Raw genomic sequence first — 18,975 nt, 5'->3', positions numbered from 1 at the left:
GATTTGTGGTTTCGTGAACTTAGTCTATAAAATAATACACTATGCTTTTGGTATTGAAACCAGAGAAGGTATTCTTTTATCAAATATAGAAAGTTTTTCTGTTTTTCAACTTGTATGGTCTCTGGAGAATATTTGTATCTATTACTCGGTTGCCCTGTTACCTGAGCACTGATTTTCTGATTCACCTTCGCTCTCTAGCTATGTAATCTTGGCTCTTTTTTTTTTTTTTTACTAAGCCAATTATGTTCCTTTGCATTTCTAGACATAATTATCCATACTTCTTTAAAAAACCCTGGTAAATATGTGTGTTTTCAAGAACAGTTTTTATACAATAAATTTATAATTTTCCAACTCACACGGTTTTTAAAAACTGTAGTGAAAGTCTTTTCAGTTGATACAATGGAACATCCTTTAAAGTATGAAACTTTAACATGGGTTAAAAATAAAAGGACTTCCATATTTTACTTCTGGATTTATTATTTATTTTACTAATGTACTTTGGGGCTGTATGATGCTTATTCATATTTCCAGTGTGTCTCTCATCTTTCAAAGAAGGAAAAGGTTCAATTTCAGGTGAGCCCGCTTAATACACTGAGGAAAAGGTAGACATGTTGTGTCTGATTGAAATGGTAGTGAGTAGTGCTCATTTTTTCTTCTAAAATTTTGCTCATGCGCAAGACATTTTTGTTATTGTCTAGGAGAGAATACAGATAGAAAACAGTGCCCTTACAATATCAAACTTATATGTGACTGATTCTGTCATGTTCCAGTGTATCGCAGAAAACAAACATGGCCTCGTCTATTCCAGTGCTGAACTCAAGGTTGTCGGTAAGACCAATTTTCTCTGCTCTTCATTGTTCTTGAATCCTTCCTTCTTGCCAGAAACTGAAGTATGTGCTTTACATATTGGATTCCTGCATCTAGTAACACTTAGAGTGTCAAACATGATTATTCAGGGTTTCTAACCAAAGCATGCATTTGAATGATTTCTAAGGAAAAGTAGTGATGAGGGACAAAATTAGAAACCAAAAGTTGAAGTAAATCCACAGAAGGAAGAAAGCGTTGGCCTGACCCATCTCTGTCCAGCTCCAGGTTTGTGGTGAAGGAATGCTTCTTAACGCAAAAGTGATCTGGGCCTTTCCTGCTGATGGGCCATCAAAGCAAATACCAAAATTGAAATCAATACCATTTGATTGCAAAGGGGTTGCTTTTGTCTTTATTCTCGTCCAACACTGGACATACTGAAGCCTTAATTAGCCAAGGTTTCACTAACTGAATTATGAATTCTTTTCTTCTTGTTGCACCAGATGTAAGAGGAGAAATTATATGTTTTATCATGTTTAGGGAAATTTTCCCAAAGGACACTTACATTGCAAATGATGGAAAAATCAACATTTTATCCTGTTTTGGCATAGCATAAAATAGGCAATGAAAGAAGAAAGGGAGGTAGAGGGAGGAAATGAAAGGGGGAGGAAGGAAGGAGTTCATCAGTCTATGCAATTTAAATGGAGACTGCAGTATTCAGCCTAACTTGATCTAGGGTGCAAATATCATCATGGGTATTAGGTTCCATGTGAAGTTTCCCAAGAAATTGAGTTTATTATCATAGTCAATCCATGGGGAAAAAAATGATGGCTTTCTTAATAGCTTAAGCTCAAGCCATAGCCCTGCGATCAGTGGCCTCAGGTAGCCTGATTTGAGTCATTATGCATCTATCTGCTTATCACTGACCAATCCTTATGGCCAGAGGGCAATAAGGCCCTGATGGGGTAGCTCATCGGCTTTCAACAGAACACAGTCTTGCTTCAAAGTGTATTTGGAAATGCCTGCAGATAGTATTGGTGGTTGTAAGTAGGGGGAGGGATGGGCCCCTTGTGTGATATTAGCATTTGGTGGATGGAGGACAGAGAGGCTGCCAGCACTTGTACAGTGCACAAGAATGCCTCTGCACAAATGGTTATCCAAGTGCTGTGCTCTGGTAGTCAGCAGAGGTAAGTCCTAACCTGTCTTCATGGGATGAGCTTTTAAAAGTTTTCTGTACTAAGTGATCTCCTTTAGTTCAGTGAGCTATTTTAAAGCCTTTACAGTCAACATTAAAAATTCCTACATAAAGTAATTGTTTCAAGATTTAGGGCCTGCCCCAAACACCATAGCACACATTTCTTTTTTAACAGTGAAACCCCATGAGTGGTGCACCATAAATCAAATAAATCTGGTGCCAACATCATGCCTTTCACCTTAAATCTAAACACGGCTGTACTGTCAACCTTTCAGATTTACAGGAAGTTAAAAACATGATCCAGTGCTCATTAAATCGATGATCTCTCATTCTCTCTCCTTTCATTCTTTTCAGCCTCTGCTCCGGATTTTTCAAAGAATCCCATGAAGAGGTTGGTTCAGGCCCAGGTGTGCAGTCTGGTGAGCCTGGATTGTAAACCCAGGGCCTCCCCCAGGGCGCTGTCTTTCTGGAAGAAGGGGGACACAGTGGTGCAAGAGCAAGAAAGGTATTCTCTTGTCCACACAAGTGGCCGCCGACTTCCTTTTCATATTCCGTAAGGTCACAGCAGGTCTTCCACATGAGCCTCAGTACCGTAGCATCTCAGTGGGCCAGGAGGTGTTCAAGAATCAGCACAGTGCTAGTTTTGTTCTCTGATACTCTCATGGTGACAGTCGCATGTTGGTGGAGTCTGAAAACAGACAACCCCTCATCGAATCTCTACCCATATAGAAGCCTGTCTTGTAGCAAGGGGTTTCTTCCCCAGTCCTCTGGGGAGAACCAACCAGAATGGTAAAGGAGTGCCAGCCCCAGAAGCAAGGCAGCATCGTGCAGAACAAAGAGCAGATGAAAACACAACAGCCCATGCAGAGATCTATACACACACACACACACACGCTGCTGGCCCCTGTGCTGAATCATACACAACACGGATGTTTCCTTTCAGCCAAGGCTTACTGGTTTGTATAATAGCATTGAAATGAAGAGGTAGAATGACCTGAGTTAAAAGCACAATTCAAGAGCCCCTGGGCCTGGCCTCGCATTTTCCTTCTGCCTTTTACTAGCTCAGTGAAGTGACCCCATCTTTCTGGGCCTCATTTGTTAGTGGAAATGATGACAGTTTATGCCTCATGTTGAGAAGATTATATGGACAAACTCCATAAATATTCATAAAGCACTGAGATCAATCCCTGGCAGAGAATAAGCATATGTCCTAGCCGTTATTACTATTTATTAAGTACTTACTATCTGCCAGATACTGTGCTCCCAGCTTGCGATATCACAGTAACAACCCCGAAGGCCCCATATCCATAGGTTGAAACCACGTGGCTATGTTACAGCAAGTGGTAAAAGGTAAGCTTTCAGATAGAAAGATTAACTTGAGTTAGTTGTATGGGTCCAAACTCACCTGAGTCCTTAAAGGAGGAAGAGGAGGAAAGAAGGATGGCCAAGGAGATTTGATGTTCAAAGATGTGATGATCCCAGACAGATGGGAGGTACAAGAAGGATCATCGTGCGTGTGGCTGGATTGTAGGTTGTAGTAGGCACCACTGGCACAGGAACAGGGCCTTGGCTTCATGACCTCCAGGGAGTGAATTCTACTAACAGTCCCAAGGAGCACAGAAGGTTCTAGAGCCTTGGGAAGGAGCTAGGCTCTGCTAACGCCTTGATATTGGCCCACTGAGAACTAGACTGGACTTCTGACCTCCAGAACATTTGAGAATACATTTGCCTGAGTGTAGGCCCCAGAGTTTTGGGTAAATCATTACACCAGCAACAGGAAGCTGAGCACACAAATTATCTCCTTGAAACATCTCTGGAGCTAAGGAGAAAACCAGAACTTAGAGGGATTGTTTGATTTGCTAAAGTGATTCTTTAGTCTTCTCTGATTGACATCTGGGCCTTTTTGACTCTAGGGTGAAACCACTGAGCCTTTTCAGCCTCACTGTTTGTACAGGATTCCAGAATCTTATAGGTGATCTGAAGTGCTGAAGCAACTCCCAGTGATTACTTTTGAAAATGAGAAGAAAAAAAAAACATGCAGTAAAACCTCAGGACAACATACTCAGATCCCTTTTCTAAAATTGCAAAGTCCTTTTGCAGGCAACCCAGTTGAACTGCTTGTAGATTATGGGCCCAGAGAGATTTTCCTGAGTCAGTACCCCACAGCATGTGCAATGCCACCATTCCTTGACAGCAAACAGCGTCCTAAAAGGCAAGCACAGGGGGACCAGGCAAAACTGGGACCCAAGTGGGTAGACCCAGTCCAGCCCAGTGTGTGCCACACAGAAGAGATTGCTGGAACAGGAAGCTAATTAGTGATTTGGAGTTTGATTTTGTAAACTGGTTTCAATAGGACAGTATAAACCAGTTCCTTTGGACTGTGCTAGAAGCTAAGTCTTCTGAACAATTGCTAACTATGTTGTGGGGACATTTTAGTAGTTTGATTGCATACATGAATTAGAGAGCGATTATTTCCCCGGGACTCTGTGGGTTACACAACAATAAAGCCACTTGTCCTCACAGTAGTATACAGAGTAGGCAGAGGTTCTAATCTTAATTTTAAAAGGGGATTTTAAAAAGATTAAGAGATTTAGCTAAAGGCATAAAGGAGAGATTCACTCCCACAATGTACAGGGATGTTGTAAGTTCCGGAGTCTAAACTGGAATTTCTTACTTGGACATGTACAATCCTTAGTTTTTTTCATCTGTTAAATATAGACAATAATTCTGAGCCTCACCTAGTTGTATAATATAAACCTTTAGCATAATGACATTGGTAGAAACATTGATAATTAAGGATGAGGTTATGCTACAAATAAAGTGTTGAAAGTAACACTGGCTGAAAAAGGAGTTTCTTGAGTGTTGTTTAGGAGTTCAGTGGTTCCTTGGTCTCTCTGAAGGTAGACATCAGGTCTGCCTCGACTCACGTACACACACATGCACCAGCACTCATGCTCTGCCACCATCCTCACCTCATGAACCAAGAAGACTGCCTGAGCTCCAACCTCGCACTGACATCCCAGGCAAACACAAGGAGGATGATAGAAATAGGTATACTTTCTCCATTATAAGAGACTTCTCTGAAATCCCATATAGCATTTTCCCTTGTACCTTATTGATCATCAATTAGTAAATTAATTCCCTGCTATACTGAATAGCAAGAGAAGCTGGGAAGTTTGGGCTTTTTTTTCCCCCCTTGGAAGGAAATGGCCCAATGAAGAACTAGGAGTACATTTTCCAGGAGATGTGCTTGCCACTGCAGCAGAGTCCCTGCTAAAGACAGATAGTTCTCTACCCCTTTGGGCCGACTGTCCCTCCACTTAGCATTCTGTATGTCTAGCATCTCTGCTGCACATAATAAGGAGATTTTTCAGATAGGAAGGTAAAGTGAGGAGTAAGAAATGTGTTTAAGGAGACGGTCCAAAGAGCTGCAGTCCTTCCCAGAACTATGGTTTGAATTCGTTTCTGTCTCTTAGACAGCAAAAGTATTGACGAGCCAGGGCCTCGATGCTCAGGGAGAAGACTGCTAGAAGCAATTATAGAACAACGTGCAGATCTGACTCTTCTCCAAGTTCAGGGGCAAGCAGAGTGGGCTGCAGCCTTCCTTTGACTTGGAAGCCCCCTGTCTTTCCCTCTTGACTTGGACTGAGGCTCCAGCCAAATCAGGGGAGCTCATCAAATGCTAGATTTGCTGTGGTGATTCAGCGTTGGGCTGCTCCAACTTATAAAGGCTGTTTCTAGTCTCTTTCAGGGGACAAGTGAATTCATTGGGGGGCATGTGAATTCGTGGATGCATTTGAGAATAGAAAGGAAGATAAAATTTTTGGTAAAATGTTTGAGTTATTCATAATAAGATTTGAAATTCATTTGATTTTTTTTCTCATTAGTTAATTATTTTGATAGGCAAACTTGGATTCTTCAATGAATAAGAGATATATAATCAGTGGGAAGCCATATAACTGAGTGGCTATTGAGAGAAAAATGCATTTTGAATAAGTAAACATTCTACTATCTATAGTATCATTCAAAGCCTAAGTCAGATTAAAATAAACAAAGTTTGAATATGTCCTTTTTTCGGTGGGGGAAGTTCCTTGAAAATAGATGAGAGATAGTGGAACAGAGGTAAGGATTGAAGGAAAGGAAGGAAGGACAGGGAGGGGGGGAGAACTGCAGAAGGAATCTGATCAAACCTGGGTACACAGTGAACATACCACAGTGAGTGCTGCCTTTGTTTCTAACCATAAGGCACGAATTAAAAAAAAAAAAACTCCAAGTAAATAGAAGAATGACCAGGATTGTAAAGGAAGGGGAACGGGGTGGGGAGGGAGGAGAGGGTAGGGAAAGGGAGGCATTGGGGTCCAATCAGAGCCACTTAATCCCATGCTTTATGATTGTGTCAGAATGAACCCCAATATTACGTAAAACTGTAATGAACTAATAAGAAAAAACCTTTAAAATTATGTCTTTTTTAAAAAAAATTTAAGCTATTTTATTTATAATCAATAAACTCTGCTTAAACATCTTTATATGCATAAACCCACCTCACAATTGTTCCATGTCATGAGATTGACAAGAAAGGACTTTTGCAATACTCTATAAAGTGACATGAATTACTTTTTTATGAGAAATGTCCACATATCACCTTAAAAGCTAAAAAAATAGCCGCATGCATTTAAAAAGTAGAATTAGAAAAATAATTTTCAATTTTAGTATAAAAATAGTTTTGAGGAAAGGAATAAAATCCCATCTATGTAGCACCATTATCTAAAAATGAAAAAAAAATATGATGTAAATTCATCTTTATACCTATTTGCTAAAAATAAGGAAGAGACAACATAATTCTTTTTGTATGTGGGAAAAGCAATACAAGTAGTTCGAATTTTTTGCCTAAAAGGTAGTGATCAGCAGAGATGAGATCAAAATTCTACATGAGCTTAAAACACTAAACACTATTCTCTTAGAAGCATTCTCTATAATATTTAATCAACATAAACGAGGAAGACTACTTTCAATTTCTTTGAATGTTATAATCATTGACCAGAATCCTGACTTTAATATCCATACTACTTATCAGTAATACATCACACCTTTATTTTAATTACTTATTTAACATGTCTTCCCTGCCAGATGACAGGTCCTGGAAGACAGGAAAAGTGTCTGTAGAAACTGATTTATATATATATATATATATTTAATACATAACATATAGTATATATTGACATATTTTTATGAATTATGTAATTATATATGTACTATATATAATTAATTGCTATATAAGTCACATAATACTCCTGAGTGACTATAATCCACCTGTTTTTAAAGTTTTTATATCAGCACAACAACAGCTTTGAAATTACAAATCAGCCATGGAAATTGGATCTAAGTCAGTGAGTCACTTACTTAGCAATTCCTGAATTGCTTTGGAGAAACAAGGGTTATTGCTCTCAAGTATGGACAGGATGTGAGTTCTGTTGCAACAAGTGTTCCTGCCCATCAGGTCCTGGAAATGCTGTTCTGAGTAGACACCAGGGCATATAGTGCAAACAGTGAGTCCTGAGCTCTTGGAATTATGTTTCTGTGCATTCATTTGGAAATTCTTTGAGTACCTACTTCATGGACCAGGCACTAGGTATTTACTTTCTGTCAGAGAAAGCCACACCATCGTTTGCAGCTTTTCAATGTACAGCCAGGTAGCACAGGACGGTTACAGTAAAATTCAGTTTGCAAGGTTCTGGATATGCAAGGCGGAGATCTGCACAAGCATTCTGGAGAAGACTGGAAAGATCCTGGGGTTCTTGGAAGAAGAATTATCCAGGCCAAAGAAATAGCATGTGCAAAGCACAAAGGCCAGGCACAGGATAAAGTCAACAGAATAAAATAAAGGTAGCAGCAGGATTATCAAATCAAATTTATGTTGGAGAACGGGGACCAGGGCAGCAGTGGGTATATTGGAGTAGGTGGAACCCCAGTTAGCAGCCCTCCACCAGCCTGCACACGAGAGCAGAACAGACAGAGCTAACCAATGGAGGTGGGATTGGAAAGAAGTTTTTAGAAGTCTGAGAAGAGCTTAATGCTATAGGACCTACTCACTGATTAGACTTGTGAGACAGCTAGGCATGGGGGTGAATCCTGAATTTCTGACTTGGGCATCATACATTGTGGTGGACCCATTCATTGTGACAGGGAACCTCCCCAGAGATGAGGGAGTAGGGCTAAATATGCTGAGCTCCATTTGGGATTGGTTGATTTTTAAATTGCATGTTGAAAAGTGAATTGTGTGCGTCTCCATCCATCCATACACACACCTACCATATCATCACCTTTGTGCAGGGTGGGGGCTTAGTGAATGTGGAACTTGGGAGTTAGGGCTGCAGGCATCACAAACATGGAGATGGCAGTCAGTGCATGGTTGTGTTGGAAAGTAGATGTCACTAAGTGGCTTAAAGTATGCATTGTACCCCTGAAGCACTGCACACTCAGGTTTTAACTAGAGAGACCTGTTTTTTTGCAAGCTCAGTTAGTAATTGATTATTAAATAATCTGAAATTTCTAGCATTCAGGATTGAGCAAAGATCATTTTTGGATTTTTTTTCCTTTGTGTTTGCATCTTCCATTATTGAGTTACATTGCTGCATTTTTTTCTTCCCTGCAGGAAGCATCTTTCTGAATAAACAAAAACGTCTGGCCTCCTGAACATCTGATAATATTTCACCAGGTGTTGCTGTTTTAATGCAACTCCATTCACTTATTCACTTGAATTCATGTGTTTCAAATAAAAAAAAAGAGTCAAATTAAAATTGGATATTTTGTCTCCTTTAAGGAAACGAAAATTGAAAATGACTCTTGGGAATATGAATAGGCCTGGCTTGGGAGAAGAAATAGCCAGTTGGCATATTTTAGAGAATGATTAGCTTGTCTCTGTCATTCACTGGTACTTAAAACACATTAGCCAATTATTTTTAAAAATGAGGGCTTTCATTTCAATGTTATTGCTTATAATAGTAAATATTTTATTGCAATAGCCTCAGTTCATATGAAAGTCAAAGAATGGCCCATTACATCTAATTAAACACATTAAAATTGTTTTAGATATTCTATGCAGCATTTAATACTATAGAAATTTATGTGCTTTTTAAAGAAGTAGGAAAGATTTTTTCCCAAAAATTTGAGTAGCCATAATCTAGGTAGCATTTTCAAAATGCATTAATCAATTCTTGATGCATGTGTCTAGTTGGGAACTGGCTTTAAAATGCAGTTAGTATTTTATGCTGTTGATTCCATTTATATGAAGGTCCCAGAGAAAGCTCAGATTTCGTGACAGAGAAGAGTAATTACTGCTTGGTGGAGGCTGTGTGTGGGTGAGGAGGGAGAGTCGGGGGCAGGGGAAGCTTCCAGGGAGAGAAAGCTGTTCTAACCCTTGATTGTGATGGTATTTATGTTCGTGACTGCTTGTATTTGTAAGAACTCACAGAACTGTACCTAAAGAGTGACTTGAACATTGTATATAAATTATGCTTAACATGCATGAAATTTTACATTCATTTCATCCTGCTTCCATGAGTAAGTCCATCTAGCAGTTTAGAAGATCAAGAGATGCTCTCCCAGATGGCCACTTGTTCATCCGAGATACCTTGAATGATTCACCAATGGAGAATCTAAACATTTTCCGGGAACCAGGATAATTGTGACAGAGCTGGGACCACTTGGCATCTCTGTCATGACCTTAAAGCTTTGGTGACGATGTGCCTGGGAGATCTGTGACTCTCCAGCAGGTAGTCAGCTGGTACCACCCCTCGACCACCATCTTGGCCAGATAGTTTCTGTATCCATCCTTCCTCTTCTTTCTGGCTCCCTGGCTCCTCTAATCACAATGGAGTCCCTTTTCCTCCCTGCTCTTCAATTTGCTGGTGCCTTCCCAGGAGACTTCCAGGGCCTCTTCATCCAAGAGCCTGACTCTGTCCCCTTCCCCTTCACCCATGTGTACCCATCTAGAGGGCATCTCTCCAGCCCATGTGGGTGCTCAGTGAGCTTCAGTTTTTTCACTTGGCTACGCCTGAGGTCCCTGTTAAGCCTGTACTCCTGAATGCTTGCCTCCAAGTTCATTTCTAACTCTTGAACTTTGAAGCACAGGGGAGGATTTTCTTTCATATGAACCATGCTGCTGCTTTAAGATACTGTACATTAGCTGATTAGTCATTGACGTTCCTGTCCTCTACTTGGAGGGAGAGTCCTCCATCTGTCCACTAGTTTGTGATATCATTATGCAGTGCTGGGGACTGTGGACCGACCCCACTGGTAATGTATAGATGAATGAGAAATACCAGGATCCCTCAAGGAGCTTACAGTGGGTGTGGAATGTGGAAAACTAAGCCAATGACCAGGATGGATAGATTTTATGATTAAGGTGACCATATAATTTGTTCTACAAATTGGGACATTTTCAAAGGGAAGATGGTACTGTTAGTACTGCCTTCAGGACAGCATGAATGAACTAGGACAGGTAGAGGACACTGGACACTGCTGTCTTGTCCATGAAGCAGCTGCTTATCCACCAGTAAGAAGCACAGAGAAGAGATTCTGTCTCAGGCCTGGGTCCTGGGAAAGCATTTCTCCAGGAGGGACCGCTCACAGGAAGTGACATGAAAGGGAGCACAGCAAAAGAGAAGGGAAAGTAGCATCTACACAGAAAGCATTGCTTAGTTAAGAAGCGAGGCCTCTTATCTATGCCCGTATTCCAGTTGTGTCAGTGGCCAAGATCATCTCTCCTGATCACAAAATCTGGAGAGCCTGACTTGAGATCTTTCCCCATAGACACCCATCCCTCTCCTTCCAAGGAGGTGAATGCTGGAGGAAGTTTAAAGGGACAATGGAGATTCCAGGGTAAATGTGTGCAAGAGTCTCAGAGTGGGGAGAAGAACCTCCTTCCCGATCTGGCTTCCCAACCTGCACCTCCACGTCACCAATGCTTTTTGTGGGGCTGCACATTAGCCTCATAACTCCCATTCCCCATGAGAAGACTAGGAGCATGTGCAAGTGAAGTCATTGCTATCCAAGGGTTTGGAAGTGGGCTGGGACTCACAGAAGGCATTCTGTGAAATCACATTCTCTCCACTGTGCCCATCCACCACCCCAGCATGTTCCTACACAGCTTCTACATTAACTGCAGGGTAGCTAAAGTTTCAGTGCATTTGAATCATTATTTACATGAATCAGTCATACCTAACTGGTATGCATTATACTTTGTGTTAATCATCTGTGTGACATGAAGTTAAATATTAAGTTTCAATGGTTTCTTTATTTAACTTTAACAGGTACAAGGAGCAATATATCAAATGGGTCATATCTTGGGTCTGTTGCCTATCAACCTGTGTGTTTTAGACAAGTTACATAGGCCCTGAGTTTTGGTTTCCTTATGTAAAAATCCTTGACTTACAGGGTTAGTAAGCCTGTTGGTACCAGTTGCTTAGTATATGCTCTTGGCAATAGGTGGGCAAATGAAATTGGTTGTATCTGACAAGCAGAGAAACACATGGGTTCCTTTGGACAAATTAGGTAGTACTACCCCTGCCCCATTTCTTCCACTCAGTGGAAAGATAATAATAGTGTTTTTAAAGTCCCTATCTTCTACATAGGTACTCAAAAATAAGTACCTGATGCCTTTGATACTATTTTTAACCTGACTTGATTTTTTTTTCATAGTGTCAGACACCTTCAGAGTACCTGAATGGAAAGGAAAGCTTGTACCTTTCTTTATGGTGCAATAATCTCTTTTATATTATTCAAACTTTCTTCAGTAAATGAATTCCACATAAATATCATGGTAAAGATATCAGCGACAAATGGTCTCTGAAAGTGTATCAACTAAACTTTGCAGATGACCAAGTGTTTCTTAAATTGAGCTTCCAGATTTGTTTTTGATGGATTATGAAAGTTGGGAACTTTGTCAATGTTATAATTTCGGTGAGGGAAAGCTGATTAATGAATCTGAATGAGCCTGTCAGAATACACTTCAATCCAGTTTGTTGCAAGAACTGGGTAAATTAATTGATATCCATGCCCAACTCAAATGTTTTGTTTGCCTGTCAGAATACACTTGAATTCAGTTTGTTGCAAGAACTGGGTAAATTAACTGGTATCTATGCCCAACTCAAATGTTTTATTTTTTTGGAGGATCTTCCCATGCACATTCCTTTAGTCATACTGCATGTCTCACCCAAACCCTAAAGCCAGTGTACACTTGTCCACAGCCCAATCCATTTTCCTTATTTCTGCTCTCACTCAAAATTACATATATAATTATATGTGTGTGTATACAATTAATTAAAACAAACAAATATATTATGTTTTAATTAATTGTATAAAACCAAAATATCATTGCATACCACTTTTGCATATTTTTCTGCTAAAAAGTTTGCAATAGGAAGAAACAGGAGCTTTCCCTTAAACTAAGCATACTGACTCTTTGGTACCATCAGTATAGAAGTGGTAGAGCATACACCATTGCCTTTTCAATAACTCTTAAAGAACAAAGGAGGAAACTTCCCTTTACATTCTTCACGTATGCTCTTACAATTTCTTCTGGCTTGAGTTTATTTTCTTCTCAACCTAGGAAACTCCAACTCATGTCTCAAGGTCTGGCTTGGTCTTACCTGCCAATAGCACTCTTCCTGAAGCACAGTGGGCAGCCATAACGGCTCTTTCTGTTTTGCCATTGTGACTCCCTCATGTCTGTCATATCAGTTATCCCACCAGGAAATTGGCAGTTCCTGCAGAATGCAGTGCACTTGAATTCTGGCACAACCCTTGCCTTATCCATCCTGTGTTCCCAGCTTCTCCGACATACATCTTTGTTCATGTCAACCTTCATTCACTCCTCAAATATTCATTTAGCATCTACTGTTCCCACTAATGATTGCTGCATAACAAATAACCCCGAGGCTTAATGGTGTAATAGAACAGCCATTTTATCATCTCTCAGGGTTTCTATGGGTCACGAGTCCAGGAACACTGCAATTGGCTGGATGGTGCATGCTCAGGCTATCTCAGTCGGGGCTAGAGCAAGAGAAACCAGAATACGCTTCTCAGAGAGACCTTTCTCTCTCCTCCTGCTGTCCCAAGACCTCTCATTGTGGTCTCTATACACAGCTATTAGGGGTTTCCTCCCAAAGGGATGCCCTTTCAGGAGTCAGAATAATTCCTTGAGCATCCACAGGCATGAAAAGTGAGGATTCACAGTAGCAAGATGGAAGCCCAATCATCTAGGCCCCTGAGTTGATTTCCTGTTCTATAGCAAATGCCTGAGAGATCAACTTATAAAGAGAAAAGATTCATTGTGTCCCACAATTTTAGAAGTTTCTGTCAATCATCACCCATTGTTTAGGGCCTTTGGTGAGGCAGCACTTTATAATGGCAGCATGTTTGAAGCAAAACCACTCTCCTTAGAGTTAGGAAGGCAAAGAGGGGAGGAAAGCTGGGTCCTCCTATCCCCTTTGAAGACCATCCTCATCTACCAAAAGATCTCCCCCAAGGCTCCCCATCCTACTGCTTCTACCAGCTCCCAATACCTGGGGACCAAGCTGATTCCACATGCCCTTTTGATAAACAATACAATCCAAACTCCCAAGACCCAGTGCCATTTCTCTGCATTCCATTGGTTCCAAAGATCAAAGGAAGAGGAGCTGGATTCCCTGTTTTTTATTCCTTCCCTGGACTTTCTTGAGTTATGCTTGACAAGTAAAGGTTGTGTATATTTAAAGAATACAAGGTAATGTTTTGACACACAGTGGGAAATGACTGCTGCCATCAAGCTAATTAATATATCCATCACCCCACATAAGTAACATTTTAATGCATATGAAAGCAGTTAAGATCAACTCTCTTTCAAGATTTCAAGTGTACAGCAGAAAGTTATTAGCTGTAATCACCATGTTGCACATTAGACTTTCAGAATTTATTCATACTACATAACTGAGCCTTTATATTCTTCAACCAACATCTCCCCAGTTTTCTTACTCTCCAACCCCTGGCAAACACTGTCCTGCTCTCTGCTATTATGAGTCTGACTTTTTAAAATTCTACATGTAAGCAATGTCATGCGATATTTGTCTTTCTGTGTCAGGACTATTTCTTTCAGCAGGTCCTGCAGATTCATCCATGTTGTTGCAAATGAATGGATTTTCTTCTTTTGTAAGGCTAATGTGTTTATCTGCTGATGGACTTTCTTATGTACTGGAGATTTAACCCAGGGTCTCATGCATGCTAGGCAAGCATACCTCACTGAGTTATATCACCAGTAACCCATTTTTTAAAAATTCTGTTTTGAGACTGGGTCCCATTAATTTGCCGAGGCTGATCTAGAAATTGTGATTCTCCAGGTTTAGCCTCCCAAGTATCTGTGATTATAAGTGTGGGCTGCTGCACACAGCTACTAGTGGACTTCTTAGAGGAGCAAAAGCAAGATGGCTTGGATATGAGGTAACCCCCAAGGAATCATGGGGAAGGCTTTATCCCCAGTGCAGTGATGTTCAGAGTTGAGTGATTAGACCACAAGGATTCTGATTTCATCCATGTTTTAATCCATTAATAGCTACATGCACTATTGGAAAATGGTGGAAAGTGTAGTTAGGTGGGGCACGGTTGGAAGAAGTAGGTCACTGGGAATATGCCCATGGGAACTGTATCTTGTCCCGGGTCCCTTTTCTCTCACCTCTTTCTCTGTGCTTCCTGGCTTCAGTGTGCTAAGCAACTTTCCTCCAACGTGACCAACTGCCATGATGATCTGTCCTATGAGGCCTGCCTACCATAGGCAAAAATCTTTGGAAAATCATGAGCCAAAATAAACGTTTTCCCCCTTTTCCCCCCTTTTAAGTTGTTCTCAGGTATTTGCCAAATGATGAAAAGCTGACTAACACACCAGAAAATTCCATGGGTTGGAGATCATGGTATCCATGTTTGGGAAGTGCAGTTGGAAACACGGACCATGTGCTTTGCATTGTTCTGGGCTCTGAGGATAGAGGATGAATTAGAAAGACATGCCCTCTTCTTCATGGGTTTTGCATAAGGAAGAGACCAAATATAAGTAAGCTAAAAGAGATCATTTCTTTAGACATAAAAGAAATGAAAAGAATGATTATATAGTGCATTTGAAAAAGGCCTTATTAATGAAGTAATTTTTTAATAGAAAACTAATCAGGAGGAAGGGCAGTGACACTGAAGTGTCATGGGATTGGGGGGAGTAAAAAAACATTAAATCCCACAGATGAATGTCGTTGAAGACTTGGCAAAAATGTTAGATTTTATTTTAAATGGAATGTGAAATCATTTAAGCTGTGAAAGCAAGAGTAACATAATCTGATTAAAAATAACTCTGTCTGCAGTGTGGAGAGTGGTTTGAATAGAAAAAGGAGAAAAGCAATGAATCTGATTAGGAGACAACTCAGGGTAACTGGAGAATATTTAGAGTTAGATAGTAGAAATGAAGAAGAGGATATATTAGGGAGGTAGAACTGGATGAATATGTTCCTTAGATGTAAATTTTTATATGTAATAATTACACTTAATTATGCATGAATTACATGGATCCCCTTGGCCATTAGAATAGAAGTCTCTAAAGAATAGGATCTATTTCTTACTCATAGTTTTCAAAAATTTGTAGTGCTTTATAAGTACTCAACAATACTTGTTGAAGGTTTTCATCCTCTCTTGAGCAATGTGCCATGTATTAAACATATCTATAATTTTTTTTAATTTAATTTGTTCAACTGTTCCTGCAAAATATCTAAAATTGATTTTAAAATAGATTTCTATCCTTGAGATCTCCTATTTAAAATATGGACAGTTCAGTTATAGTATTTTCTCCCCTTCTGGAAGCCTTTCACAGAAGAAGTGAATGGATATGTAGATGGATGATAGATGGATGGATGATGGGTGAATAAATGATGAATGAATAGATGAGTGGATAGATGGGTGGGTGGATGAAAGTTTGGGTGTGTGGATGGATGGGTGGATAGATGGTGGACAGATGGATGGTAGATAAATGGATGAGTGGATGGGTGGGTAGGTGGATGGATGGATAGATGGATGCTCAGATGGTTGTATAAGATACAATTGCCATAGCATTTTTATACAAGGAAGTTATCAGGTAGAGTGGACATGATGATTGCTGCCTTCCATATTCTGATGCTTCCATATTCTGATTTTTCATCTTTTATGAAATTTCTATCAAGTTAGTATACTTAGGTCAACTTTTCACTGCCTACAAAACTTTAAAAAAAATCATTTTGCTCTGTGACCTGTTTTTTACTTTGTGATCTTATTTGTGGATTTTCTAATTCTGTCCTAATGCAGATTTCATTGCTAGGGCAGTTTCTGTGGGAAGATGAGAGTATATGACTCTTTTAAAATCTAAAATCCTGGGAAAAGTCTATATATTAAGGTAGAATATATAAAAAATTCTGTTTCTAAAAAATGAAGAGCTGATTTTCTGACCTTTTACATTTAAGTGCCAGACAAATAAATACCTTTAATTTTAGTGTGAAGATATGGTTAGGCACTGAATTTTTCACAGTATTTATTAATTGACTTAGTTGGAAAAATCATAGTACTTTCAAGTTTGACTTAAATTTATGTTTTTCTAATTTAGATAATTGGAAATTCTTATACCTCAGTATATTTATTATTTCTTTATTACTTCCCCCGGTTTTAATCACTCTGTGTCTTCTTATTTATGTTATTACTTGTATCATGTCTCTTTCCAAAGCATTTGAGACCGTTTGTGAAAGTACACACAGACCAAACATTGAGAGGAAAATTTGGAGAGAAATATATTCCAGATTTCTAATTGACTTAAATGTGAGTTACATTAGGGTAGCAAAAATCCTTACCAGGGAATATTTATTGCTTATAGCAGAGCATGTTTCATACCACAGGTTTAGAAATGTGCTACAGAATGAATGTGTGAGGTTCATTTATAGAATATGTGCCACCAGTTGTACTCCTTAGTGGAGGTCCACAATTTGGACCCAGAACTTTGTGGCAACAAATGAATGGAGAAAAATACTGCTTATTAATAAACAGTATCCATAGAATGCAATAAAACCATTTGATGAGGAGATATACAACTCTCAATAGACCAAGAAATGCATACATGTGAATCCAAATCTAATGGATACTCATGAGAACCAAGAAAGGCAAAACATCCTTAAAACAAAATTGAACCAATTAATTTTCTTCTCCCAGTCCAGAGAGAACTATCAGTTTTAAAAAAACATTCTAGGGACTGGGGACATATCTTTGTGGCAGAGCATTTGCCTAGCTTATGCAAGCTACTGGGTTCAATCACTAATGCTGCAAGAGAAAAGGCAGCTGGGGGGGAAGACTCAAGCCTCTGGAAGAGTATATGAGTCATGATTCTTTTAGCTACTTTTGTGTGATTTTTTTTTAATGTGCATATTTTTAATAAGTTCAAGTGTATGTTCAGCATCAAGAATTTGGAGATCATAGGAAGTTCTGCTGTGAAGATATAAAGTCAAATGCTTAAAAGTCAATTAGGTTAGTATTGAAGTTTCTATCCTCTTACTAAGATTGTGGTGACTCCCCAGGACCTGTGACTGAATAGGCTGTTAGTGCTTCTCTGCATGGAAGAGGATCCAGAAAGTTCAGATTGTAATTTTTGAGATTTCTCTGGGAAAACAGATTGGAACCAACTCCATAGGGTGGACAGATGTATGAGTCTAGACCTGTGTATTTGAGTTATGCAACATTAGCACTCTATTTTTGGGCAAGATGATTTATAAGGAACAAATTCTCAAATGTGCAACAGTCATCATAGGAAAAAAGTCTCTCTGTAAGGCACTTCTAGAAAGGCTAACACTGGAGGATCTAAGACAAAAATTCCAAACATACTTCTGAATCATTGGGTGAGTTGAATTGCCAGCACAAGGTCCCAACCTGATGCCTGGAGAATTGTAGAAGATCTTCTCCATCCTCACTTGTATCAGAACTCTTGTCATGTGTGCATTTGTTCTACAGAGAGTGACCTCAAGAATCTTCAAGTGCTAAAACAAGTTTTATACCCTAGAATGGTTAGTAATGCTGAATGAATTTTCAAATGATGACTTGAATATTGATGAATATCTATAAAGGAGGATAACCTTGGAATTAGAGCATTGGGGCACAACTGTTCTGTCTTGCAAGAACTGAACAATAAGATAGGTGCTTGTTGGTTGCCCTTAATTTATAATTAAGCCTTGTCCTTCCTACATAGAAGATTGTTTCAGTACCATTTATTTTTGTTGAGAAAATAAATGTTTATGGAAAAAACAGTGTGTGCAAAATACCAATTCTTGGTAGCATGCTTCCTTTAGAAATTTATGAACTCTTTCAAAGAATTGACTGAAGGATTTTAAACAGAATGATTAGACAAGTTACAGAGCCTGACTTTGACACATAGTTTGAAGATGGATAGTCCAATGACCATAGTGCAGAATACTGCTTCTCAGAGTGTGGTCCCCACTTCAACTCCACCAGATACACTGGGGAATTATTAGAAAAGCAAATCCTTGGGTCATCTCCAGCCTAATCTGACAGTAGACCCAACAACTGCTAATTTAACAAATTCTCCAGGTAACTGGTGCCTAGTAAAGTAACTCACCAGACTTCCCTCAGCTAGGATAAGACAGGCTTCCATGATTTATAGCCCTACTAAGACTTCCCAAAGGAAGATCAATGTTGCTTCCCCCCCAAAAAAATCAATTTGGGTCCACAAAAATAATTCAGCATCCTCTATAACCTTTGAGTTGATGAAATTCCTCCTATGCACATACCATAAGTCTTTTGCACTTCAGTGTTATTGTTGGAATTGACTTCCTTTCTAGGGTTTCTACTCTCTAAGGAGGAGGACACTCATTAGAGTATCATCTGGGTCTTTCTCCAACTTTTTCGTAGGGAATTGTCTGGCTCCTGAATTTCTGTGGAAG

General features: G+C 39.5%; 1 pseudogene; it reads left to right on the top strand.

Moving 5' to 3' along the window:
- LOC143388648 (contactin-3-like) overlaps nt 1-18,975 on the top strand; it is a 119,228-nt pseudogene that overhangs the window by 36,689 nt on the left and 63,564 nt on the right.

Source organism: Callospermophilus lateralis, unplaced genomic scaffold (assembly GCF_048772815.1).
Source record: "Callospermophilus lateralis isolate mCalLat2 unplaced genomic scaffold, mCalLat2.hap1 Scaffold_91, whole genome shotgun sequence".
Taxonomy (NCBI): domain Eukaryota; kingdom Metazoa; phylum Chordata; class Mammalia; order Rodentia; family Sciuridae; genus Callospermophilus; species Callospermophilus lateralis.
The sequence above is the reverse complement of the archived record's forward strand: the minus strand, read 5'-3'. Positions and strand labels throughout refer to the sequence as shown.